Source organism: Podarcis tiliguerta (genome assembly GCF_965153285.1).
Source record: "Podarcis tiliguerta genome assembly, chromosome: 2".
Classification (NCBI taxonomy): domain Eukaryota; kingdom Metazoa; phylum Chordata; class Lepidosauria; order Squamata; family Lacertidae; genus Podarcis; species Podarcis tiliguerta.
Genome location: NC_139535.1, coordinates 109,661,843 through 109,689,065, shown reverse-complemented (window position 1 = coordinate 109,689,065; position 27,223 = coordinate 109,661,843). Strand labels below are relative to the sequence as shown.

Sequence of the window (27,223 nt, the reverse complement as noted above, 5' to 3'; positions counted from 1 at the left end):
GGCCTTTACTGAAATACAAATGCGCATAGGGACAGCCTTAAAAATAAGGAGGCAACTGCAAGCAATTTTTTTTTTTTTACACACTTGTGGATCACACAGATCATTTCATTTCACCAATCAAAGGATCACAGCATACTTAATAGTTGTAACCCAATACCATCATTCTGAACCAATCAAAATCATTTGGCTCTTCAGATCAGCCCTCATCATAATATCATGTAATTAATTACATATATCCATTTTTCAGCATCTTTCTTTATTAAGACGTTGGCTAATTTTCCTATTCATTAAATGTCACCCAATATCCCCTTTCATCTATCTACAAAACAATTCAAGATTCATCACAATAGCCATGCCTAGCTGATTTTCTTTTCAGGTATACAGTGGCCACCATAGATTCTAACAGTTTATTCGTTTTGGTTTTCTGGAACGGACATTCGCCACGTACAGTACCTAAAAGCGGCTAGTTCTGTACCGTGAAAGGTAGTCCAAAGGCTTAAAAGAAAATGGAATAATCCAAATACAGTTTCATGAAATCATTATTTTCTCCAACAGTTTAACCTATATACTGACGCGATGTGAAATTTGAGGGGTGGAGGTGGAAGGAGAATAAGAGTGGCCGCCATTTTGTTTTGGAAGTTTGGGGGGGAACAAAATGGCTGCCATAGTTTTGAAAAATGGCTTCCTCTTTTGTTGCTCTCTGTATGCCATACTGCTAGACGGTTGGCTATCTACAGAAAAAGCGCACACTTTTACTAAATTGGTGGATTGTTCCTCCAGCCACTTGCTTTCTTTGAGCGGTGCAATATTAAGTACTCCTCCAAAGAAAAAGCTGTGGTTGAAGCAGTCTCGTTTTTAAAAAAGAGTGTTCCATACCATCTTATTTTTAATCCTGAAGTACTAGGGAAACATTTTTATTTTTATTTTTACATTTAGATGTTTAAAAATAAAATGGAACGAGAATGTCTTTCAGAAAAAGAAACAAAGAAGCAAAATCCACCTCAGAGATGTGTCATTTGAAAAGCAAACGTTTAAAGTTGCCCCCAGACCAGAGTGGGGTTGCGGGGGGGAGGCTCAGAGATTAGGCATTTGTTATCAGAAATAATATTAATATTACAGAGGCCTAGTTGGGCTCAACCAGAAGCCTGGCATTTGTGGAACAATCTCTCCTCAGGCATCCTCACATTTGACTTTCAGCTGTCTTCTTGAAGACTTTTTTTTTGCCTATGCAGTTTACAATTTTCTTGAGTCGTTTGAGTGATTGTTTTGTACTACTTTTAAGAGGGAGGGGGTATACTTTTATATTGCTGCACCACGATCCTGATTTTGTATGAGAAGGCAGTGTGTGTGCTCAGAGTTCAGCGAAATAATCTGAAATAAGCAAGGATCAGAGAGGTTAAGTTGAAATTTATTTTGAGAAACAATGTTGGGGGTGAGGCCATTTCACATTCCTCCTCAATTTACTGAGTCTGTTTCACACATATTTTTTTTTTTGTCAAATCACTATTTCGCCCCATCCCTAGGCATGTCATGAGAAAGAAAATGCATGGATGCATCAATATTTGGAAAAAGCAAGTGTGACCGAGAGGGAAGCAGCTGGGAGAAACTGGAGTCAGGGAATATTCTTGGGAGAAATTCCTTGCGTGGGCATAGAATGTGAAGTAAGTACTACAAATTAGTTTTGTAGAAGTCAAAAAACTGAGGTGCATCAGTGAAATGTTCTGGGTGAATGATCATTTTTCGCCATTGTATGTTGGACAAGTGGGGACATTTGAAAACATTTATCTAGGATTGTCAACATCCACCAGATCTGGGACATTCGCTGCAACATGTGCCAGGTAATGTCACAAACTTGGTGAATGTTAACATTCACAGGTAACTTTCCAGAGGTCAGTGGGAAATGTCACAAAACTTTGTGTCATGATATATTTTACACTGGCTTGATATGGAGTACCGTATGTCCTTTCTTAGTAAATGATGAAAACGACTGCGATAAGTTTGATATTTCCTGAAGGCATTCGGTTGGCAATGACATTTGTGGTAACTGTCATAATTTTCTGACTCTCTTAGGATTTATTCCTAGACATCAGTACTCACCTGCGCTGCAACATTAAGTACTTACACACACCCTCACCGATATGTACAAAAATGTGTGTGTGTCGCCTGACACGTATTTCCTATAGATGGTCAGACTATTACTATGTGTTTTTGCAATGGGAACAGACAATCAGCTCAGCCAAATATTTGAAATCTGGGCTCTTCATTCAGTGCGCTTCCATTATTATTATTATTGTTATTATTATTATTATTATTATTATTAGCCTGGGCAAGTTGATGGGGATGGGGTTGTGCTCACAAATTCTCCTCAATGCCCCTGTTGCATCTGCTCTCCATCTGCATTGACTCCCACAAGGCTTTGCATGGCGCAGTGCCCAACAGGGCTGCACCCATGCAACTTCCTAGGTGTTTTGCTGCACTTCAGCAACACCATGGCTTTTGCAACACTGCATGGGCCCAACATACCTTGCTGCCAATCCTGTATTCTTTTGCAAAGAAGAGTGCACGGCCAGGCAAAGAGGTACACTCATTCCAGATCCCCCAAGTGTCCCATGTTGGAGGGGATACTAGGACATACCTATTTTCATCAGGGAAGTGTTGGAGGGCATGGAGTTATGTGACCAAGGGGGTTTTATTATGTTTTTATATACAGTGCTACCTCGGGTTACATATGCTTCAGGTTACATACGCTTCAGGTTACAGACTCTGCTAACCCAGAAATAGTGCTTCAGGTTAAGAACTTTGCTTCAGGATAAGAACAGAAATCGTGCTCTGGCGGCGCGGCGGCAGCAGGAGGCCCCATTAGCTAAAGTGGTGCTTCAGGTTAAGAACAGTTTCAGTTTAAGAACGGACCTCCGGAACGAATTAAGTACTTAACCCGAGGTACCACTGTATGTTGGAAGTTGCCCAGAGTAGATGCAGCAACCCAATAAGATGACCACGTAATAATAATAATAATAATAATAATAATAATAATAATAATAATAATGGAATAGGATATCCCTGTATTCACCGGAGAAATGTTGGAGGGTATGTCATTCAATAAGTGTACATTATATGTGAGAGAGTGCCTTTGACAATGTTCTAGAAATTTCACCTGGTCCAAAACATAGCAGCCAAAATGCTAACTGAGGACTGGTCATTATAAGCATATGGTGTAGTCAATGCTTAGACATCCACACATGCTTCCAGTCCATTTCCAGGCCCAGTTTAAAGTTCTGGTAGTGACCTTTCAGGCCCTAAGAGGCTTCAGGCCAGTTCTTTGAAGAATCATCTCCTGTCTATACTTCTCCAAACCATTTGATCGTCTTTAGAGGCCCAAATGAGGTACAATGCGTGACTGCTGGATAGAGGGCCTTTTCAGTGGTGGTGCCTTGCTTGTGGAACACCCTCCTCAGAAAGACTCACCTGGCACCTTCTTTGTGGTCTTTTCCGTACCAAGGGACGAATATTATTTCATAGTTTTATAGACTTGTTGTTTTATAGGCTTATAGTTTCAGTGCAGGGGTCGGCAAACTAAGGCCCGGGGGCCAATCTGAACCGCGGATGCCTCTGGGCAACGCCCCTTCCTTCCTGCTGAGGCAGCCAGGTTTGCTGCGATTTGCGCATGCACAGAAGCGGCTTCTGCCACCGTCTGCACATGCACACAACGGCGCTTCTACCAGCGACCCGTTTCACCTAAAGGACGGGCCGCTGGAACCGATTATGGTGGTAAGTAGAGATTCCACTGTAGTATGTTTTTAGTCTTCATGGCTTTACACTACCCAGATATGCTATAGACATGTTATGTCTCCAACTGCCCTGAAATTGCCAGGACCACAACGGCTTCTCACTACGTTATGCAGAGTCCTGAATTCCACAGGTGGGGGAAAGGAGTGGGGATGGGCAGGGGCTGTGGCTGTTGAGGCAGCCCAGCCAGACCCATGGGGAGGGAAGAGGAGGGGAGGGGATGGCAGCTGCTGCCATTCCACTCCTCCTCAGCTCTGCCAGCTGGTACTGCTCAGTGCATCGAACTACGGAGAGTGGGGCAACAGGAGCAGCCTAGGGGGCCGCAGGTGCACAGGAGCCCTTCGGCTATCATAGCTGCCAAACATAGAGACTATGTTGCTGGTGCAGAAGTGCTGCCTTGTAAACATCTGGTGTGGGTCCCTCCTCTGATGCCCAAGGCAGGCTGATGGCAACCTCAGGGTTTTTACCATATATAATCTAATGCTTCCTCATATAACCAAGACACTTGCCAGTATGGTATTGTTACATACTCCTCTTGGTAAAAGCCATTGGGGCACCCTTTTCCATGAACAGTGTGCTTATATTGGCGGCAGGGGGGACACGGATGTAGAAAAGAATATCCCTGTTTTCATCAGAGGAATGTATGCATATTTGGAGGAAGAGTATGCATATTTGTGTGTGCATGTACACACACCCATCATTGTTACATAACTTCTCCCACTTATTTCAGATAATTTTTAAAAATGAAATTTTGGAGCCTTCTTATTATCAGATGTATCTCTGGGCCATGAGGACCAGAAACTTACTGTATTTTCCGCCCTATAGGACGCACTTTTTCCCCTCCAAAAATGAAGGGGAAATGTGTGTATGGGGTGAATGCAGGCTTTCACTGAAGCCTGGAGAGCGAGAGGGGTCGGTGCGCACTGACCCCTCTCGCTCTCCAGGCTTCAGGAAGCTATCCGCAAGCCTTCGGAGCGCTGCGGGAGTGCCCACCACACTCCGAAGGCTTGCGGATAGCAGCCCGAAGCCCGGGGAGCACTGCGCAGCGCCAGCCTCACAAACTCAGGGGACAGATATGCACAAGCCTGGGGAGACTGGCGCGACTTCCCGCCGGGCTCCCTAGGCTTGCGGATAGCAGCCTGTTCTGGGGGCTGGGGTCGGGTGAAGCTCGGGCATCCCCCGCCCCAGTCCCGCGCTTGGGGGGGGGGGATTTTTTTACCTTTATTTCTCCCAAAAAAAACTAGGTGCGTCCTATGGTCCGGTGCGTCCTATGGGGCGAAAAATACGGTAGCTTTGGACATTAAAAGTGGATTTTTTAAAGCATGTTTCTAGGTATCTAAAAAGAACAAAAAAAACTAGTGCATGTTGCATAGCTCTGGGGGTTTTTTGGTGGGGGGGATAGACAAAAACAATCACTCTGTACATTATTCATTTGTTTAACCATATTTACATGCAACCTGCCACATAAAACACATCCAGGCACTGCTCAACAATTAAATATTATCATCTGCAATATACTAAAAACCAAATATGACAAGAGCAGCAGACAAAAGCTTGTGATGGCGAGTATCACGAGCCATCAGCCTTTCCTAAACACTGTGCCCAGAGTCACGAAAGGAACCTGGATCATGGCTCAGTTGATAGAGCATAAGTTGGTAGAGCATCTTAATTTCAGCATTGATGTTGGGCAAGATTTCCACATTGGAGGGGGTTGGACTAGATGACCTTTGTGATCATTTTCACCTCTACAGTTCAATGGTTCAATTAGATATCCTAAGTATACATTGAAAATAAAGCCTATTCTTTTATAGGTGGGGAGTCAAAGGACAGGAATAGTCGCATCATAACGTGTACACTAGGGTTGGGGGACCTTGGGCCCTCCACAAGATGGACTACAACTCCCATCATCCCTTCCTCATTGCCCTTGCTGGCCAGAGCTGATGGGCAGCCAACATAGGGCAGACCAGGCCACAGTCTTCTGCTAAAAATGGGAGGGAGGAAGAGAAAAGAAGGTCATTGCTTAAGAATAATATAAAAAATCCCCCTGTCTCTTTGACTTGGTGATAGCAAACCAGGAAGTCTGGGAGGAGGAGGAGGCGGCGAAATGCAAGATAAGTTTCATTTAGCCGGATGGGTGAGCAGAAGAAAGGAGGGCAGAGAGAGAGAGGAGAGAGAGACAGAGAGAGGGACCGATGAAGAATAGCAGCGGGGGAAGAGTGACTCTCTGCATATGTGCTCTTTCAGCGCGCTGAAAAATGTCTCTAGCAGAGGAGGCGATCGCGGCGTGAAGGGCAGGCGGCTCGCCGGATTCTCCTTCCCTGCTGTAGTTTTGCTTAACTCTATACTCATTGTAGCAAAGAGCTAGCGGTGGGACAAGCCGTAAAGATGAGTTATCGGCCCGCGACAGGCAGAAATATAACATCATGGAAATGCTAATGACTCCGCGCTGCCTTTCTTTATGGCGAGTGTAATACAGACTTCAATCATAAAAACAATCTTCCAACATTTTAATGGGCTCCATCATGCGCACGCTTGTCCGTATATTTGAAAGATAAATCAAGGCCCCCAGTTGGAATGAATTTCCCGTCAAACTCTGCTACTCGTTGGAAATTGATTGGCTTTAAGTCTGGATAGTTTTCACAGGCAGGTCTGGCTGCAGGAGGTGGGGGGCTGGCGGGGTGAGGGGCAAAGAGAGCATTCGTGCCCAGCCGGGCTTCCAGGGGCTTCCGTTTGCTGCCCAAGGGAGAGTTTCAGGCAGGGCTGAGGAACCTCAGGTCCAGGGCAGAGGATAGGAAGGGGTGTGGGGAAAACCTGTGTAGAAAGTAGCCTTCTGAACAAAGGTAAAATGTCCCCTTGTTGCTCCGCCCACTTTTGCCTCCAGCTCCGCCCACCACTGGCCCCTGGAAGGTGGCCCAGAAGGAAATACAGCCCTCAAGCTCAATCGGCCACCCCTGCTTCCTGCTCCCCAGCCCATTATGAACCTTTGCTTGGGCAATGCACCCAGCCAGAAACTCAGAGGGAAGTCAATCAGGTCTCTGCCATCTCTCTTAATGCAGAATAAAGGAAGCCCAGGGCCCCATCCTGCCACAATCCACCATGTCCATGTATCTTTGTGAGATCCTGACCCTGATGAACAACCCTTTCTTGGTTCTTCGCCCATGAGCCTGTTGGATATTAACAGCCATAAACTATTCCACAGTCGTCAAGTCAATGCTCACACAAGTCAATATTCCAAGCTCACCAACTCAATAAGCATGTCGCTGGGCTTCGGTTATCTGTCATCACACAGAATGAGCTAAAACACCTCCACACTTGAAGCGTGTTCTGAAATCGGACCTTCGATCAGGTTTGCAGTGCGAATGTCACAACAATATTTCCCATAATGGTCATTGGTGTTACAAGTGGTTTCCCCGCCCCCATCCTTTCCCACATGAACAACAATGTGTGGGTTTTCACCTGTGAGGTTTAGATCATCTTTGAGTCTCTCACATGCTGTGTGTATGTGAAGGCCTGATTGTTTCTAATGCAGAACCTAACGCAGAGTACAGAGTTGTGTAGTATCAATGGGCATCCTGGCCAATGTGGTTTTATTATTTGCATTTTAATCCCACCCTTCCTCCAGAGAGCTCATGATGCCAACACCCTCCTGCTGCTGCACTGCCGTCAACCAAGCCATGGTTTCTCATGGCATGTTGTCCAAACAGAACACTTTCAAATATAGGATGGTCCTTTGGTAGCCCATCAGATAGAGGACTGTAAAGCATGGCATGTGTCCTCAGCTGGCTCCAGGAGGCCATTCCATTTCGGAAAATGATTGATGTCCCTAGACATTATCATCAGGGCCGACCCATCCGTGAGGCAAGGTGAGTCTACCGCCTCAGGTTGCATATCTATGGGGCAGTAAATCCAATGTAGGTCTTTATTACCCCCTTGTTCTGATATACAGTAGATCTTTACTAAGCTTTTCTTCCCTAGTGGGGAGAGAGGGATGTCATTGTGTGGCTCGCCTCAGACGCCAAAATGTATTGGGCTGGCCCTGATTATCATTATTAGCATTTGTACCTCACTCCTCAGCCAAAAAGGTTTACAGAGAAGTTTGCATACAGTCAATTAAAAAAAATACAATCCCTGCCCTCAGGCTTACAGTTTAAAAAGACATGGCACAAAAGGGGAAAGGGACATGGAGGGAAGAGGAAACAGTAATAGAAAAGGCTAGATAATGAACGATTTGTATGAAATGTTCTCATGTCTTGCAGCAAGGCGGAACTATTCATATAGAGTGTGTTTTGTGTGTGCACGCACACACCTGCAATCAGACTATGCAACCCACAATGGCCTTTGGCAAAGGAGGAGCTCTCAGGGCAGGACTGGGGAGGGGGGCAAAAATACAGGACCCTGTTCAATGGAATGAACAGAAGGGCCTCCAAAGAGAGAGAGTACACATATTAGCATCTAAAGAGGGGAGGGGCATGAGACCATTAAGTCCAATTCATAAAATTACTGAACTGCAGCACTGTATTGTTGTTGTGGTTGTTGTTTAGTCGTCTTAGTCGTGTTCGACTCTCCGTGACCCCGTGAACCAGAGCATGCCTCGGAAACTCTCACTTTCTTCTCAAAGCTTTTCCTTTTTTATGTCCATGGAGTTTTCTTGGCAAAATACTGAAGTGGTTTGTCAGTTCCTTGTCTAGGTGGATCACATTTAGTCAGCGCTGCATAGCAAACGTTAAATGCACCTTCCTTAACCCATCTAAAGCCTGCGTCATGGAGCACCCTTTGAAACCAACCCATTTCAATTTAATTGTAAAACAAACCTGGATTGCCAATTTGGGTTTTACGAAACTCACCAAGCTCCGAGTTCATTAGGATGTGACGCGCCGGTGGGAACCAGCGTTCAGCCTACACAAGCGCTCTTCATTTGTATTCAATTGGATCTGAAGATTTATTCTTGGAAAGAAATCTCTTGAATTTCATTTGTGCATCGGGGAAGCATGATTCATTCTGGCATTGGTCTCATCCCATTTTATCCGCTATAATATTAATAATAATACAGTTATAATTACCGGGATTACGGCATCAGTTCATGACAGTCAATTGGCCCTGCATATAAATATTGTCACTGGGGATGAAGTTAAAAACTGGAGCCAGTTGGCGTGGCTGGGAAAGAAAACCTGCGTCAAGGCTGACAGCCACAGACAGCTGACTCAAGCCATATATTTTCAGCTAGTAGCTACCTGAACCATTGCTTGTTTCTTGGAAACCATGGGCCTCCAAGAATCTGTTCTTTGCTCACTTCCTGATCCAGGCACACTCTGGTGCCACAAAGCCCCCAGCCCAACCTGCTTCTTTCTCCCTATATCTACCCAAGCTCCCTTCCAGAACTGATCTCATCTTACCTCCCCAATCTGTGGTTTTGTCTTGGCCCAATCATCCCGCTGGGAAAAGCCCAACCTTGAGAAGATCCAGGTCTTCCATATCTCTCCCTTGAAAGTCCTGAACCTTCATAAGGAGGCTGGCAGAGCAAGACCTCTCACAAGCATGCATAGCCATTTGCCCCTTTCTGAAGGGGGGCATGAACCTACCGTCACGTACTGGGCCGGCCCACCCATGAGACAAAGTGAAGTGACTGTCTCTGGCAGCAGGATCCATAGGGGCAGCAGATCCAGCCTCGAATGAATGCATCTCCTGCTACAGCTGTGATGCACTCCTTGGATGTCAAATTTGCTGCATTCTCAGCAACTCTTCCCCCAGTACAGCCTCTACAGAGACCTCTTCTCAAATAGAGGGCACTGGTGGTCTCCTCCCACCCCTGTACCTAATGTATATCTCCACTCACTACTTCTTCCTTGGAGGAGGTGGTGGTACATTTTGTGGCTTGCCTCAGGTGTCAAAATATCTTGGGCCACCCTGATCATGACCCACGAAGCTGGTCTGCCTCTTCCACAGGGCTGAAATAGCAAGTCTGAGTCTTGTACCTGCAGCAACTCTACTGCTAGGTACTCCTGGCTTGAATACGTAGCCATGCCCACATGCTGATATCATAAAGGTAACTAGGAGGGCATGGCCACGCCCACAAGCTGATGTCATAAACGCAGTTGGGGAGGTATCACCCCCTTCAAATGCTGATGTCATAAACGCAGCTGAGGCAGTATGGCCACACCTATATGCTGATGGCATAAAGGCAGCTTTACAAATAATAAGTATTAGTTGTTTGTGTGTTTTTGTTTTTCATGTGCAAGAAAGCAGTGGCGAAGGACTGTTGTCCATCTCAGCTTCAGTAGGGAAGGACTCTGGCAGTCCAGGGTTTGGCTCCCAGCCATTTCTCCTGACGATGTTTCTGGGTGAGTGGAGCTGGCCAGATTCCAGTGGATTTTTATTGGTCTATAAATGCCAACTCTGCTCTTCGATGAAGGGCTGAATGGGGAGGCAGTGAACTGAGCGTCTCCCTCAACGGACACTCTAATCCGCCAGCTGTGTGGGAGCCTTGCTGAACTCTCACATCCCGTTTCCCCACGAGTAGAACGGCAGCGCTTTGCTCTTACTAGCTTGAGTCCCTCCTGCTGATGGGTCCCTTCTTCCCTACCTCCCCAAAATAATAAAAACGTGGGAAGGAGCATTTCAGGATTAGTTTTCATGGGAAGAAGGAGCACATCAGACTTAACGATGAGGACTGGGCACACTCTGCGCTTTCAATAATTTAACAAACTTACACAGTTACTGTATTTTTCGCCCTATAGGACGTACTGTTTCCCCTCCAAAAATGAAGGGGAAATGTGTGTGCGTCCTATGGGGCGAATGCAGGCTTTCGCTGAAGCTATCCGCAAGCTTTGGGAGCCCGCGGGAGTTCCCGCTGGTCTCCCAAGGCTTGCGGAGAGCTGCCTGCATCCCGAAGCCCGGGGCGCGTTGAGAAGCGTGCCCCGGGCTTCGGGCAGATATCCGCAAACCTGGGGAGACCGGTGTGACTTCCCGCCGGGCTCCCGAGGCTTGCGGATAGCAGCCTGTTCTGGGGGCTGGGGTCGGGGGAAGCTCGGGCTTCCCCAGCCCTGCGCCTGGGGGGGGATTTTTTTTTCTTTATCCCCCCCCCAACTAGGTGCACTCTATGGGCCAGTGCGCCCTATGGGGCGAAAAATACGGTATGTGCCAAGGTGGCCAAATGACCTTTATATAGTACACAAATTAATATAGTTTACCTAGCTTTGGATAATTTCTTCCACTTCTGCAAAACATGATGGGTTGATCTGACAGCACCACCTTTCCCAACCTGGAAAGAGCTGTGTCAGTAGGAAGCGGTAGGAGTTTCTCCAATTTTTACGCTTGTACTGATGGGAGCGGGAGCTGCAGCTGCCCCTGTTGGCAAGCCAGGGGAACAGGCCTGAAGATGGCAATGGTGGTGCTCTAAAGGAGCATAAGACATTTACAGCCATCTGGGATGGATATGTTGTATATATTGTTATGAGCAAGGGGAAGCACCAGAGCATTATATTGGGGGGAATTGCTTGCAAAAATGTGTAGACAAAACAGCATGCAAAAAGGTGTTTATGCTGAGAAATTTGCGCTAAAATGCTGATGGAGTTTCATGAGCATTTTAAAAACAAATAAGTAAATTGCAAGTTGCTGCAGAAATGCAGTGAATTGAATGTAGGTAAGGTAAAGGGACCCCTGACCATTAGGTCCAGTCGTGACCGACTCTGGGGTTGTGGCGCTCATCTTGCTTTATTGGCCGAGGGAGCCGGTGTACAGCTTCCAGGTCATGTGGCCAGCATGACCAAGCCGCTTCTGGCGAACCAGAGCAGCGCACGGAAACGCCGTTTACCTTCTCGCTGGAGCGGTACCTATTTATCTACTTGCGCTTTGATGTGCTTTCGAACTGCTAGGTGGACAGGAGCAGGGACCGAGCAACGGGAGCTCACCCTGTTGCGGGGATTCGAACCGCCGGCCTTCTGATTGGCAAGTCCTAGGCTCTGTGGTTTAACCCACAGCACCACCCACATCCCCTGAATTGAATGTAAGATTGGATAAAATAAGAAACTGAGAGAACCGAAATGGACAGATCCATCCATCCCTACTGCAGAGTCCCTAGGGTGGCCACTTAACAAGCTGCCAAGAAAAATGAAATGCATCCTCCCACCAATAGGAAACATTTGCATATGCATGGGTGCAAATTTAGACATAAATGTAAAGAGAAATACAACACATCTCACCAGAGCAGGGGCGTTTGGGAGTTGTGATTCAAAGCACCTTGAGGACACCAGTTTGGGAAAGGATGCCCCCAAGCAATAGGAACGGCTGAATGATCTATTCCGGGAGTGGGGACCTTTTTACAGCCCAATGACTGCAAGGTAACCTTCTAGCGGTGAGCAGGGGATGGGAGACTCGTGTCAGTGGTGGGTGGGGCCAGAGGTGAGAAGTAGGTGGAGCAATAAAATGTGGCTTTGACCCTTGCACAATAGGCTACATTCCAGCCATGCGATAGCCAGAGGTTTCTATGCACATCCTTCATCCAGGCAAGGAAGAGGCACAAACCCAGTTCTAGGAGACTTTGAAGCCAGCATCAGAGCAAGCCAATCGGGTGCCTGGGTTGGCACGCATGCCATGCGCCCAGGCGTGGGACCAGCTGCCCGTGGGAGCAGGATGAGCCAGGGCAGGACGCTCTGCAGGGCCTCCGAGGAGTCTGCCTGCCTCCCCCCACTCAGCTGCCCTACATCTGAGGGGGAGGCGGTGGGTGGACCATTTGGTGCAGCGCAGAGACTGTGGGCGTCCAAGCCACTGCGTCACTCCCAGGAGAGATGTGTGGCTCGGGCGCGCTGCAGGCCCCGCGGTGAGTGCTGCCCGGCATTTTGTCACACACACCCCAGTGGTGACACCCAGGCCAGACCGCACCCACCTCACCCCCCTTCCTCCATCCCTGCTTGGAACCAGGCAACAGGAAGGCACCAAGTGGGACCAGTGAAGGGGACTCATTAGCTGGGAATTCTCAGTCTGTAGAGCATGAGGCTTAATCTCAGGGTTGTGGGTTCATCCCCCACACTGGGCAAAATGTGGGTTTCTGCAGTGCAGGGGGTGAACTAGATGACCCTTGTGGCCCCTTCCAACTGCAATTCTATGAAAAGCCTAGAAAGTCAGACTAGGCCCCCCAGGCCTGAGTTGCCCTACACTTGATCTATTCTATGCAAAAGGCAGAGAATAAAAAGGCTTTGGGTGTGCATGGGTGTGTGGAACAGGAGCAGCAGACAAATACACCAGCCCATACACCAGAGTCAGCGAGAAACTCATGTCTATTTATTCATTTCCTTATTTTATTGTACATCTATTTATTTACAGCATTTATCTCCTGCCTTTCCCACTGAAATTGCTCAAGGCCGCATACAAAGGAGGTAAAATAACCATAAAAAGCATAAAACCATTAAACCCACAAAAGACAAAGGAATAAAATGTACAGAGAAAGCAGCAGCAGGCAGAATGAATTTTGGGGCTGGGTGTTTCCCCCACCCCCAAGGTTTTGATAAACAGAAATGTTTTCACTAGTCACCAGAAGACAAATGGTGTCATAAATCTGGCAGGGTTTCATCTAAGGGGGGCTGAAAAAGGTTCTGCCTTATGTACAACCAGCTCCCCAAATGCAGGCCCTCACCAAATAATCAGAAGGGCCAAGAAGCAGGCTTTTCTGGTCTGGCGTCATATTGCAGCCTGGACAGTCGAGAGCAAAGCAGTTACCGTATTTTTCGCTCTATAAGACGCACCAGACCACAAGACGCACCTAGTTTTTGGAGGAGGAAAACAAGAAAAAAAAATATTCTGAATTTCAGAAGCCAGAACAGCAAGAGGGATCGCTGTGCAGTGGAAGCAGCAATCCCTCTTGCTGTTCTGGCTTCTGGAATAGCTGCACAGCCTGCATTCACTCCATAAGATGCACACACATTTCCCCTTATTTTTTAGGAGGGAAAAAGTGAGTCTTATAGAGCAAAAAATACGGTAAATGCTAAGGGAGATTTACAGTCCATGTCTATACATGCCTACTCAGAAGTAATTCCCATTGAATTCCATGTGGGCTTGAAACCCAGGAATGAAATCTGGGCCCAAAATAACATACTGAAATATTTGCAGAATAGGGTCTCCTAGTGGGTCCTGAATTAAATGAGGTGCATAGAGTAGAGGTCTGAGGAAGAGCCTTTTGTGTGGTGGCACCACATCTGTGGAGCTGATACACAAAACTGTTTCTCTCCCCAGCTTTATATTCTTGTGAATATAAAGTCATGTCTTCTTCTTCTTTAGGCTTTTAGAGGCTGATGCTTTGAGTCATTTTTATGATGCTATTAATTACTTAATTTATGAAAACATTTAATGTTCTTGATTATTATGTTCTATATTAGCCTCTTTTTGTAATCTGTGCAAGGCAGAATAGAAATCTCTCAGTAAATGAATAAATACACTTTCAGCAGACTCCCAGGCTTAGAATCTTCTGAATCTTTACACTTCAAGCAGTTAGGGAAGGGTCATGTTAATGGCATGTCACCAAAAGGTGAGCCAGCATGTAGAAAATTAGCAGGCTAGCAAAACAACAACTCTGTTGGATTACATCATCCAGGAGTGCTTTCTGTGTATGTGTTGCCATGTGCCTTGCTAAACTTATAAATCAGCCCTAAGTAAGAGAGGTTTAGTTCTAAGCTCCATGGGCAATGGTTCTTAAATTAACCATGGGTCTTTTGAATGACATTTTTGTGGTTGTTAATTTCGTATGTCAGCAGGAAGTGCTGTAGTTCATATTAGTGCCTTGGGGCTCTCTCGAACTCCTCTAGTTCCTCTTCTACCAGGGGCTTATAGGTGGACTTCATTCCAAATGTGTGATGAAGCAATAAAGTACTGTTGTGTTTGCAAAGACTGCCTCTGCCAGTCCCAATGAGGTCCAACCATCCCAGTTCTTAACCAGAGTAGACCAGTTCTATCACTAGAACAGTGGCCAATAACTTGTGGACTTACAGATCCCTCATCAGACCCAGCCAGCATAATCCAATTGTGAGGGATGATGGTCTAGCGATATCAAGAAGCCCCATACACTAGAATTATATACAATGTCAACCAACATATTCCCGACTTCTGCTTATGTTTTTCTCGCGAAACGGTTTGTGAAGCTTGCCAAGTATGGGGCACAACATCAGGTCCTCCTGAAATTTCTGGCCCTTTATCCCTACTTGCTCCTGACTGGAAGCAAAGCATGTGTCTCCTCCACAGTGCTTTTGGTATGGCTAGGGCTGCTCTGGAAAGGCCTGAACCCAGTGGTAGAGGATTTGCTTTGCAAGCAGAAAGTCCTAGCTTTGATCCCTGGGGTCTCCAAAGTTGGGGAAGACTGGAGAGGGGCTTCCAGTCATTGTAGACCAGTCTTCCCCAAACTGTTGCCCTCCAGATGTTCCTGGGCTCCTGACTCCCATCGTCCCTTATCATTGACCATGCTAGCTGAGGTTGATGGGAGCTGTAACTCTGAGCAATTTTGCTTGAGGACTGAACTCACCTGAACAAAAGTGGCACACGGAAGACCTTGTTGATCTTTTTACCCCCTCCCACTGCGAGAATCTCCTGATCTGATGTTTTGAGAAAGGAGGGAGCGGAAACTGCTCTTCTACTCATCCGCTCCTGCCTGACTGCCTGACTCTGTGTGTGGAGAGAGTCTTATCTATGCAGTGACTAGATGGCTGAGTGGGAGCTGTAACATTCATGCAAGCCAGTAGTTCTTTAGTTTGTAGTACCTATTAGAAATAGGGACGCGGGTGGAGCTGTGGGTAAAAGGCTCAGTGCCTAGGGCTTGCCGATCGAAAGGTCGGCGGTTCGAATCCCCGCGGCGGGGTGCGCTCCCGTTGTTCGGTCCCAGCGCCTGCCAACCTAGCAGTTCGAAAGCACTCCTGGGTGCAAGTAGATAAATAGGGACCGCTTACTAGCGGGAAGGTAAACGGCGTTTCCGTGTGCGGCTCTGGCTCGCCAGAGCAGCGATGTCATGCTGGCCACGTGACCTGGAAGTGTCTCCGGACAGCGCTGGCCCCCGGCCTCTTGAGTGAGATGGGCACACAACCCTAGAGTCTGTCAAGACTGGCCCATACGGGCAGGGGTACCTTTACCTTTTACCTATTAGAAATAAAAGAAGTTATGCTTCACGGCTAGCTCCCACGTTATTTATACCCTGCTGAGTCTGGTGCTCACAATGCACAATTGTGGGTCCAGTGCACTGGGACCTGTTTTCCAGGACTGGAAGATCTCTGAAAGTGCTCCAGTCGCCTAGCCCAGTCGGGGAAGAACCAGTTATTGAGCCCAGTCACTGCACATCGGTTGAAAGGCGTACTGACAGACCTACCCATCACTTCAAATCTGGCAGGCAAAAAGAAAGGACCCAGAGATTATGTTTTCTTGTAATTTCATTCTGGAAAGTGGGCCTGACCTTTCAGGTTGAGATGTCAAATGCTCCCTAACACACACCTCAGAAGCTGCAGTGATATCAAAGCTGGTGAGTGTTATTGCAGAGAGTCCAGGTTCCCAGGTTGAGGAGGGCGGTCATCACCGTCAGTATAGTAGGTCAGTGTAGGAGAGCAAAGGTCAGATCTTCCTTCAGAGAAGCAAGATGATCTTTAGGCACCTTCCAGAAGGGATCCATCTATTGAGGCTTGCTGCCCCTGGAGGCAGCCGTAGGAATAAGCCCCAAACCAGGGCTTTGATGCATTACAATCTCCAAACAACTCTCAGCTGCTGCAGTTCAGATGCAAATACCACTTATTGTTATGGTAATTTGGCTGTGATTTAAAGGAAACACTCCCCAGCTGGGCAGCGACTACACAACCACACCTGCAGCTTTAATATTTTTGTAATTGAGGATGATGAGGGGCCGGTTGCTGGTTCCGCTGATTAAAAAAAAAGGGGGGAGGTAAATTATGAGCCTGGTAGAAAAACCTTATTAATCACAGATTTGAACTGTCACTGAATTAGGGGGATGGTAAATCTCCCCTGGCACGAGCCATGTCCGCTGCGGCCTATTAGAAAATAAATCTGGGCAGCTCCAGCCCTCAGCCACATCTTTTCCCTGAGTCAATTAATCTAGTAATTGGTTTTGAAAGGACATCAAGCGATTATCGGAGACAGATAGCAAGAGGTAGCCGGTGGGTGGGAGGCAGGAGTTCCTCCCAGGCTCTTGCAATCGCATGCTAGATGTTAAAATACACCAGGGAAACCTGTGGCCCCCTAGATCAGGGGGCAGGAGACCTGTGGTCCTCCATGTGTCGTTGGGACTCCAATTCCCATCAGCCCCAGCCAGCATAGTCAGTGGTCAGGGGTGATGGGAGCACATCTACAGGGCCACAGGTTCCCCCTCCCTCCTCTAGATGACTCCAGGAATCAGCATCCCTGATACTTCAAGGAAGGGTGTGCTTAAATGGATATCTCAGTTGGTTAGAGCATGGGGCTGATATTACCAAGGTTGCAGGTTTGATCCCCATATGGGACAGCTGCATATTCCTGCACTGCATTGCAGTAGATTGGAGTAGATCAAGGCCCCTTCCAGCTCTTTGATGGGGTAGCTCATGTCACCCTAAAGAACCTACACCCACTTTTTCTTTTAAGAGACAGAACACCTTGATGAAGAATTGGCTATAACAGCAGTGCATGTGTTTCTCACATGACATATGGGAGTGCTTTTGGAAAACGTTGCATCAGGACTGTCCGCTGGTGTGTATATTTCAAGAAAAATGCATCTGATAGAGTACAAGGTGCTACAGAGCTCTGCTTTACTTCAACAGACTGGCATGGCAGATATTTCATGGGGAAATCACAAACAGGACTTGGGGAAAACAAGACATACATGAACGACTAACTCCAGTGTAACATTTTCATCTATGCACACCTCTGTGGGAATAATTATAAAAGTTCTTCCTTGTGGGCAAAGAAAGGCAGCGTTTTGTTACTTGTACGCAATGCTTAATGTGCACTAAGGATGTAATTCTGAGCGTACTTATATTGTGTTGTGTGAAACTGCAGCTATGATTCAGCCTCCAGCCGACTTAGGAACTGCAACGCCTAAAGGGTTCTCGTGTGAAATTCAAACAACTTCAGAAGTAAGATCCATTAAAATAAATGCAACTTACTTCCTGGAAGCAAGCACCTGTGTGAGCTGAAGAAGATGTATTCATGCTTTTTCAAATATTTCTAAGGAGGGTGATCAGATCAAAGGAGGACAGATTGCTTCATACTCTCTAACTGTCCTGATTTTCCAAGGAACATTTCCAGAATTACAGAAGCCATCCCAGCTTCTGATTTGATCCTGGAATGTCCTGATTTTCCTCTCCATGGCTGCCTCCATTGGGCAGCTTGGCCTCACTGCAAAATACCACAGACTCTGGGAAAGATTGACATGGGTGAGCAATTCATACTTCCCAGGCTTGTGTCCCAGAGAGAGTTGTTAACCTGTGTCCATCTGGACGTTGCTGGACTACAATTTCCATCATCCCTTAATCATTTGGCCATGCTGACTGGGCTGATGCCCGTTGGAGTCCAACCACATCTAGGGCAGGGGTCTGCAACGTGTGGCCCACGAAGACCATTTTTCCGGCCCCCAAACCAAGCCGCCCGCTCGACGAGTCCCCCACACGTTGCGCTAAACCAGCGCAGCATGGTGCGGGGACTCGCCAAGCGGTGCCGGAAATCGCATCTGCGCACATTCAGATACCAGAAATCATGTCTGCGCATGTCCAGACACCGAAAATCACTTCTGCGTAGGTGTGGTTTTCGGCATCTGGGCATGCGCAGACACAATTTCCGGCGTTGCACTGCGCCAGTCCAGCCCATGGACAATCTCCGTGAGAGTAATCAGGCCCATCACCGGTAAACCTTGCCGACCCCTGATCTAGAGGCTATAGCCTCATCATCAGGTACACCATCTAGTGGGGCCAGAGGAGGGGTCTGGGACCCCTCAATATTTTGTGGTGACTGTGCACTCACCGTGTGATGTGGTCATGCTCTTGCAGAAGTCACACAGTGTGTGCATGACACATCGGCATGGCAAGCAGCATGCACAAGTGATGTTGGCATGGTGCATGGCGCTGGTCCCCTCAACTGCAGGGACAAGCCAGCACACTTGTTCCCCACCCCTACTGTATAATCTCCCCAAATGAATAATCTTTATTTGGTGTGATGCTGAATCGGAAGGGAGAAGGGTGTGCTAAGCTAGAATTGAGAGTCTGCCATGGGCATTGTAGTGACTAGCAGTGTTTCTCAAACTTGGGTTGTTGGACTGCAACTCCCATGATCCTTAGCTTGCAGGACCAGTGGTCAGGGATGATGGGAGTTGTAGTCCAACAACAACTGGGGACCCAAATTTGAGAAACACTGACAGGGAAAAGTGGTGGGAAAGTTATTACGGTAGGGCTGGCATACGTACGGGTTTCAAAGGCGGAATTGATGTTCAGGGGGAAATTCCCAACAATTTTGGGGTCTTCCAAAAAAGCTTTCAGGGTGTCCTAGTTTTTACTTGTTGAAATATAGCAACTTTTTCTGACATAGCGCCTTAAGTGTGATAGTTACCACTGCAGTACCTTTTGCCCCAGAGCCGATGAGGCTGGCGTCTCACGCTAAATGACTTGCTGTATTTATGCTCAGTGGGAGGCGAAATGTGATGGCACCCTTCACCGGGCAGAAGCGAGTGCTCCCGCTGCCTCTTCAGCAACTTAGCCGGAGCCCCCTGCCATCTTTGATTCAATTACAGTCTTTACACATGCTTTGTTCTGAACCATAAAGGCAACCCCCTGAGCCTCTGAAGGCAGGAAGAATGCACCGCAGGCTGCTGCGATTAAAACTGCAGGAGAAGCCATTGCGTCTCCTAGCCAAAAGAGACAGCTCAGCTTGGTTGCTTAGAAATAGATCCCGGTCGGAGGTCAGTGGCCCCCAGAGATGTGTGCATATGAGACCTTTGGAAAGAAACACAAATGCCAACCAACGCATACAAACAGGTGCCCCCCACTAGGGGGAGCGAGAGCATAACAGGTTGAGTGTGCCCAAGAGGCTGGTCATGAAATCTAAAAGGAGAAGTTGCCCTCTCTCCTCTCTGAGCCTTATCCCTGAGGCTAGAGGGGAATGAGAACATTACATTGTCTGGCTCATTGTTGCAGTAACTGCTGTCAAACAGACTTCTGCTTTCCTGATTTTACAGATAAGGTTGGGTTGGGAGTGGTTGGGTTCCGAAGCCTTCAAGGAGTCTGTGGCTGAGTTGGCATTTGAACCCAAGAGCAAGATTCTGCCCACTGAATAATCCTTCATTTGTGCTGCTTATACATGTCTCAGCCTTGGTACATGGACAGCCATACACATAAATAAAGGTAAAGGGACCCCTGACCATTAGGTCCAGTCACGGATGACTCTGGGGGTTGCGGCGCTCATCTCGCTTTATTGGCCGAGGGTGCCGGCATACAGCTTCCGGGTCATGTGGCCAGCATGACTAAGCCGCTTCTGGCAAACCAGAGCAGTGCACGGAAACACTGTTTACCTTCCTGCTGGAGCGGTACCTGTTTATCTACTTGCACTATGACATGCTTTCGAACTGCTAGGTTGGAAGGAGCAGAAACCGAGCAACGGGAGCTCACCCCGTCGCTGGGATTCGAACCGCCGACCTTCTGATCGGCAAGTCCTAGGCTCTGTGGTTTAACCCACAGCGCCACCCACGTCCCTCATACACCTAAATAGGGAGCCACAATGGGATTCAGCTGTTAGAGTGGGTTCAGATCTTTGCTCTGCCACAAAGCAGAATGACTTTGGACTGCTCACTCAGTCTGACCTACCTCATAGGGTTATTGCGAGGGGGGTGGAAATGGGAGCAGGGGGGGAACCTTGTTGCTGCCCCGAACTCCTTGGAAGAAGAGAGGGACATAAATGGAACGGATAACATGCCATACAAGTGGTGGGGTAGCAGGCTGCTTTTGCCACCCATCTCCCCACAAAAAAGTAATATGCAATTCTAGGTGTGTGCGCATACAATGGCATGTTTGTATGCTTATTTTTCATGATCTGGGTATCTTGGTCAAATCACAGGCTGCTGAATCTACCAGGGGTAGGAAACCTGTGGCTCCCACCATCCCTAATCATTGGCCATGCTGACTGGGGCTGCTGGGATTTAAAGTCCAACGTCATCCAGAGAGCCTCAGGTCAGTCCCCCTCCCCTGTTTTATACTTATTCATGGCTCTCTGCACCCTATGTTGTGTTAATTTTAAATTAATTTCCTTGTACCCTGATCTAGCAATTTCCTGTACAATGCAGAGCACAAGTCTTGTGCACAACAGTCCCACATACAGGTAGTAAGTGTGATGTGTGAGCTGAACAGTATGTATGCATGAGTGTGTGTGCATATGCATTTTTCTAGAAAAAGAGGTGCCAGAACTCACAATGAGTGCCTCCCCTGTTCTCCTATAATGGCAATTGTGCACACCTGAGGGGTGCCGGAACTCTGTTCCAATCTCCACCCGCAGAGAATGATTTAATAGTTAGGAGATGGCACTACCAATATAAAAATTAAGTGGTGATCTGTTTAAATCTGTATTCTGCCTTACATGGAAATGTCTGTTGAGACCTGTTGAGATCCTTTGGCTGATGGTGCTAGCTGTCCTCGTAGAAGTGTTTTTGAAATATACTCGGAGTCGAGTGTGGATTTCATGCTCTTTATTCAGCTCATAGTACAGTGGTACCTTGGGTTAAGTACTTAATTCGTTCTGGAGGTCCGTTCTTAACTTGAAACTGTTCTTAACCTGAAGCACCACTTTAGCTAATGGGGTCTCCTGCTGCCGCTGCGCCGTCGGAGCACAATTTCTGTTCTCATCCTGAAGCAAAGTTCTTAACCTGAAGCACTATTTCTGGGTTAGCGGAGTCTGTAACCTGAAGCATATGTAACCTGAGGTACCACTGTAGTGAGGAATGAAAGTTTCCCCAAAATATCTGCTTTATATACATTATTTACACAATGGGTCGCACGTGATTGGCTAATTCTGGGATTCTCCTGTAGGCCAATCAGGTTGCGGATTCAGTTACACCTGGATTGGGTGGCTCCTGTGGACCAATCATACTGCTGCATTGTTATAGGACCAATCAGACTGCTGCATTCTGGACCCTATTGTTCTAGGACCAATCAGACTGCTGCATTCTGAAACCTATTGTTCTAGGACCAATCAGACTGCTGCATTCTGAAACCTATTCAACTCAGTACATAACAGTTTAGCTCATTAGGCTTGTTTGCTACTGTACTGTGCCTTGTCTATGCTTGAATATGCATCGAGTAACTCCCTTCCTCCATTAGATGCTGGAGGGGAAGCAGCAGCATGAACTCAAGCCATCCTTTCTTGGATGCCAGCCTGGGAGTGGGTTGAACTGGTTGGTTGACCTCCTGCTGACACACACCCCTGTGCCAGGACTCTCCCAAGTCCTGCCTGGCCCACACTGTCCCCTTCTCCATCTTTGCCTGTCCCACCCCCTTGGCTGCTGCAACATCTGAGTCACCACCAGCCGGCTGTTGTCATGCCAACCTGAACTCCGACCCTCTTAATGGCTATTTCAGATGGTTATTTATGACAGCGATTAGGCGCTGTCTGGATTTACAGCTGCCTCCCCACACCCTGCTCTCTCAAGGCAGATGGTGGCTGTGTAGACCTGGAAGCAGCAGGGAGACACTGGACCCTCTGAGAGCACCGGCCAGCCCCCCAGGTTTCTACTGCATTTTCCCCACACACAATGAATCGACAGCTGCAGTGACAGCCAGAACAGCTGGCGAAAGATGGAACCACCATATCTCAATTCCCCACCCCATTGCCATTTATTAAGTCAGGAATTTCAGGACTTCCCAAGATTTCCCCTGCCCACCCGCCCCCGCCATGCCCTCCAATATGCCACAGAGGTCAGTTGAGACACATGTCTTTCGGGCCTGCGCTCTTGTGGGAGCCAAAACAGAACATCGCAGGATCCAATCAGAAGCAGGGATTGCTTCTGTAATTCCAGAACCCTAATCTTTTTTCAGGGACATGGGTGGAGCTGTGGGTTAAACCACAGAGTCTAGGACTTGCCGATCAGAAGGTCGGCGGTTCGAATCCCCGCGACGGGGTGAGCTCCTGTTGCTCAGTCCCTGCTCCTGCCCACCTAGTAGTTCAAAAGCACATCAAAGTGCAAGTAGATAAATAGGTACCGCTCCGGTGGGAAGGTAAACAGCGTTTCAGTGCACTGCTCTGGTTCGCCAGAAGCGGCTTAGTCATGTTGGCCACATGACCCAGAAGCTGTACGCCGGTTCCCTCGGCCAATAAAGCGAGATGAGCGCCGTAACCCCATGAGTCGGCCACAACTGGACCTAATGGTCAGGGGTCCCTTTACCTTTACTATCAGCCTCAACCAGCATGACCTGGGGTCCAGGGATGGTGTGAGTTGTTGAAGTTCAGCAACAGCTGGAAGGCTGCAGGTTCCCCAGACCTGCCCTGTTGTAATCGAAGGATACTGACAGAAACATGAGTGGTGAGAGTTCTGGGATGGACTGGAAGAGGGAGCAGGGGTGCGGGAGTTTGGCATTTGAAGACGGATCTAGAAAACCTGCCCTTTCCGAAATGGTATGGGAACTGAAGCATGATCATCCTTTGAAATTTGCAGTTCTTAATATTTTTGCAAGGCTGTTCTCCAGCCAAGTAATAAAAAAAGCATATGCTAGGGTAAAATGTATTGAAATCATAAAGTTGGGAGGGAACCTGAGGAACATCTAGCCCAACCCACTTCAATGCAGGAATATGCTGTCCCGTCTGAGGACTGAACCTGCAACATTGGTGTTACCAGCGCTGTGCTCTAACCAACTGAGCTATCCAGGCTGACATACTTAAAGTAACATACAGTGGTACCTCAGGTTACATAAGCTTCAGGTTACATACGCTTCAGGTTGCAGACTCCACTAACCCAGAAATAGTACCTCGGGTTAAGAACTTTGCTTCAGGATGAGAACAGAAATTGTGCAGCGGTGGCAGCAGGAGGCCTCATTAGCTAAAGTGGTACTTCAGGTTAAGAACACTTTCAGGTTAAGAATGGACCTCTGGAACGAATTAAGTACTTAACCCGAGGTAAAAAGGTAAAGGTACCCCTGCCCGTACGGAGTCTTGCCAGACTCTAGGGTTGTGCGCTCATCTCACTCTATAGGCCGGGAGCCAGCGCTGTCCGGAGACACTTCCGGGTCATGTGGCCAGCGTGACAAGCTGCATCTGGCGAGCCAGCGCAGCACACGGAACGCCGTTTACCTTCCCGCTGGTAAGCGGTCCCTATTTATCTACTTGCACCCGGGGGTGCTTTCGAACTGCTAGGTTGACAGGCGCTGGGACCGAACGATGGGAGCGCACCCCGCTGCGGGGATTCGAACCGCTGACCATGCGATCGGCAAGTCCTAGGCGCTGAGGTTTTACCCACAGCGCCACCTGCGTCCCACTTAACCCGAGGTACCACTGTACAAAAAATGCAGATGTTGCATATGCATATATGTTGCTTTGCAAGCAAGTGTAGATGGCAAAATGGCGTACAAAAAAATGTGTCTGTTGGGAGAGATTAACACTACAATGTTGCTGAATTTTCATTACCGGTATGTTGTGCTTTCTTAAAAAAAAAAAAAAAATGCAAACTGAAGTGGGAATGTGGAGAACTGAACTTAAGGCTGGGAAAATGAGAAACCAAAATTGTCAGATTCGCCCATCCCAAAGAGAGAGCCCGGATCAGAACAGTGGATGGAACTAGATGTAGAGGAAGACTCAGAAAGGCCACCTTTTCATGGATGGCACCTTTCGGATAGAATTCTTTCCCAAGGGAAGCTTGCCAGGTTCGTGGAATGGGTCATTCTAGAAAAGCAGCAGAGACCATTTTTATTATGCTGGGACTTTTCAATTTGATGCTGCTGTTTTTATGTTTTAACTCCTGTTGTTTTACTGTTTGTTGCATTTGTGTGTGTGTTTTGCCTTTTGCTTTTATGGCTGCTGATTTCAAAGCAGTGTGCTTGAGGATTGCTTTTGTTTTAACCATTGTCAGCTGCTTGAGGGGCATCCAGTTGAAAAGCAGAATATAAGTAGCAAAAAATAAAAATAAAAAAAGGAAGAAGGGTGCTTGGTAGCTAGGCCTTAAGTCATAGGGTAGAAGTGGTGAAGCTGTAGCTCTGCCAGATGTTTTTTGGACTCCAGGTCCCATCAGCTGTAGTCAGCATGGCCAATGGTCAGGGACGATGGGAAATGGAGTCCAACAAGATATGAAGGGCCACAGCTTCCCCCATCCCGGCTGTAGGGGCTGGAGTAACTCTGGACCAAACATTAGCAGCTGTAATCTGATTCACTGTGGCCTGAGACTCAGCTTTGTTCTCAAAAAAGGCTGCATAACCACGATTCCTTAATATGTACACACACCTAGACTGGGGAAAAAAGGATGTGCAGTTTAAAAACAAAGTGTCTGCCTGAAATATACTCAGAGTCGCAAAGTGATTTCATGCTCTTTATTCAGCTCATAGTGGTGAGGAGGAATGAATGAAAGTCCCCTCAAAGTATCTGCCTTATATACATTATTTACACAATGGGCTGCACATGATTGGCTAATTCCGGAATTCTATTGTAAGCCAATCAGGTTGTGGATTCACTTCTATCTGGGGCATGATTGGGTGGTTCCTGCCAACCAATCATACTGCTGCATTGTTCTAGGACCAATCAGACTGCTGCATTCTGAATCCTATTGTTCTAGGACCAATCAGACTGCTGCCTTTTGGATCCTATTGTTCTAGGACCAATCAGACTGCTGCAGTTTGGATCCTATTCAACTCAGTACATAACACTGCCCATTTTATTGGACGAATCTGGGGTCACAGAATAGAATCATAGAATTGTAGAGTTAAAAGGGACCATGAGGATCCTCTAGTCCAACCCCCTGCAATGCAGGAATCTCAGCTAAAGCACCCATGGCAGGTGGCCACACAGCCTCTGCTTAAAAGCTTCCAAGGAAGGAGAGTTCACAGCCTCCCAAGGGAGACCGTTCCACAGTCGAACAGCTCTTACGGTCAGAATGTTCTTCCTGATGTGTCGTTGGAATCTCCTTCCTTGTAACTGGAATCCATTGATTTGAGTCCTACATTCCAGACCAGGAGAAAACAAGCTTGCTCCATCTTCCATGTGAAAGCCCTTGAGATATTTGAAGATGGCTATCATAACTTCTCTCACTCTCTTCTTTTCCAAGCTAAACATAGCTCCCTCAACCATTCCTCATAAGGCTTTGTTTCCAGGCCCTTCATCATCTTGGTTGCCTTCAAATATTGCTCATGTCTGGGAAGGAGATTTCCCTTGCTCCTTCCTTCCTCCTGATCTTCTATGGTTCCCTCTTCTCCACTCTCAGCTCCCTCCCTCCGCCTCTCTCTCTCTCCTTCATTCCAGTGCACTTGGGGCTGGCCACACAGACAGATTGAAATCTGTGTCCTACTGCCATGCAATCCCAACAGCAGGTGGGCCGTCACCTCACAGCTGACGCTATCTGCCTCAGCTTGGATGAGGAGTGGGAAAGAGAAAGAAAAAGAGAGAGCATCTTTATCACTGGTTCTCCACTTTCCCATCCTACAGCCCTTTGTCCAAGCCCCTGCCTCCCTATGCAACAGAGGGGCACCTAAATGTGGCCTCTGAGCTTAAAGCTGCAGCCGCCCACATCTTGTAGGACTAAAACTCCCACTATCTCTGAAAACTGGCCATGCTGGCTGGGGAAGATGGGAGTTGTAGTCCAATTACAGATTCCCCAACCTTGCCTTAAACAAAGGAACTTGCCTTCCTTTAAGCTCGGCAGCTAATTTACTCAACATTACTTGAATGGAATGAGCAATTAAAAATCAGACACCCAAGGTCATATGAAGGAATAAGGGGGAGAAGTAAATTCTGAGAAGGGGCAGCAGCTCTAACCACTGAGCCCCATTTTCCTCTCCAAACAAGGTCTTTCTGCCTCTGAGAAGAGATGCTGTTTATCAGCTGAGGCTAATTCAAACTGATTTTTACTATGATCCTCATAACTCAAAGAAGAGCAGGCCCCGGGAGCTGAACACATCATAACGATCAGACGCCATTCCCCTGCCGACGAGGCGAGATGGATCGCTGAGGGCATTTCTGTGTGGCTGGGTGCTCCGCTCCCCTCCCTCCTTCCCTGTAATCACAGCTCCACTTCAGTTTTGCTCTGGGAAGCAGACATGGGCAAAATCTGTAATCATCCAAGAAGAAGGGACACTGTGCCCTCTAATCGGTACATGATGAAGCCTCTCAGAGTGAGAGGTTTGTGGCAGGTGATAAAATCTGCCTGGGGGAGGATGGATGGATAGGTAAATATGGGGGTGCACTAGGAGTGGTAGGTAGGCAGCCAGCTAAAGAAGAAGCACGGGGAAAGGGTGGTTTCACAAGTGACACTAAGAGC

At 47.6% G+C, this 27,223-nt stretch overlaps 3 long non-coding RNA genes across 4 annotated transcripts; 2 read left to right on the top strand and 1 right to left on the bottom strand.

Moving 5' to 3' along the window:
• Positions 1–994: 994 nt before the first annotated feature.
• On the top strand, positions 995–17,913 carry LOC310671740. Its single transcript, XR_014508134.1, has 3 exons — positions 995–1,432; positions 1,524–1,661; positions 17,380–17,913. It is a non-coding gene; the product is annotated as an uncharacterized lncRNA (long non-coding RNA).
• Positions 8,712–9,801, bottom strand: LOC310671761. The gene is made up of 2 exons (XR_014508161.1): positions 9,620–9,801; positions 8,712–8,813 (listed from the first exon to the last, which is right to left on the bottom strand). It is a non-coding gene; the product is annotated as an uncharacterized lncRNA (long non-coding RNA).
• Positions 9,968–17,373, top strand: LOC310671770. 2 transcript variants are annotated; one of them, XR_014508170.1, is made up of 4 exons: positions 9,968–10,124; positions 13,105–13,157; positions 16,145–17,121; positions 17,152–17,373. It is a non-coding gene; the product is annotated as an uncharacterized lncRNA (long non-coding RNA). The 2 variants fall into 2 exon arrangements; XR_014508171.1 differs by having other exon boundaries at positions 16,145–17,373.
• Positions 17,914–27,223: the final 9,310 nt, after the last annotated feature.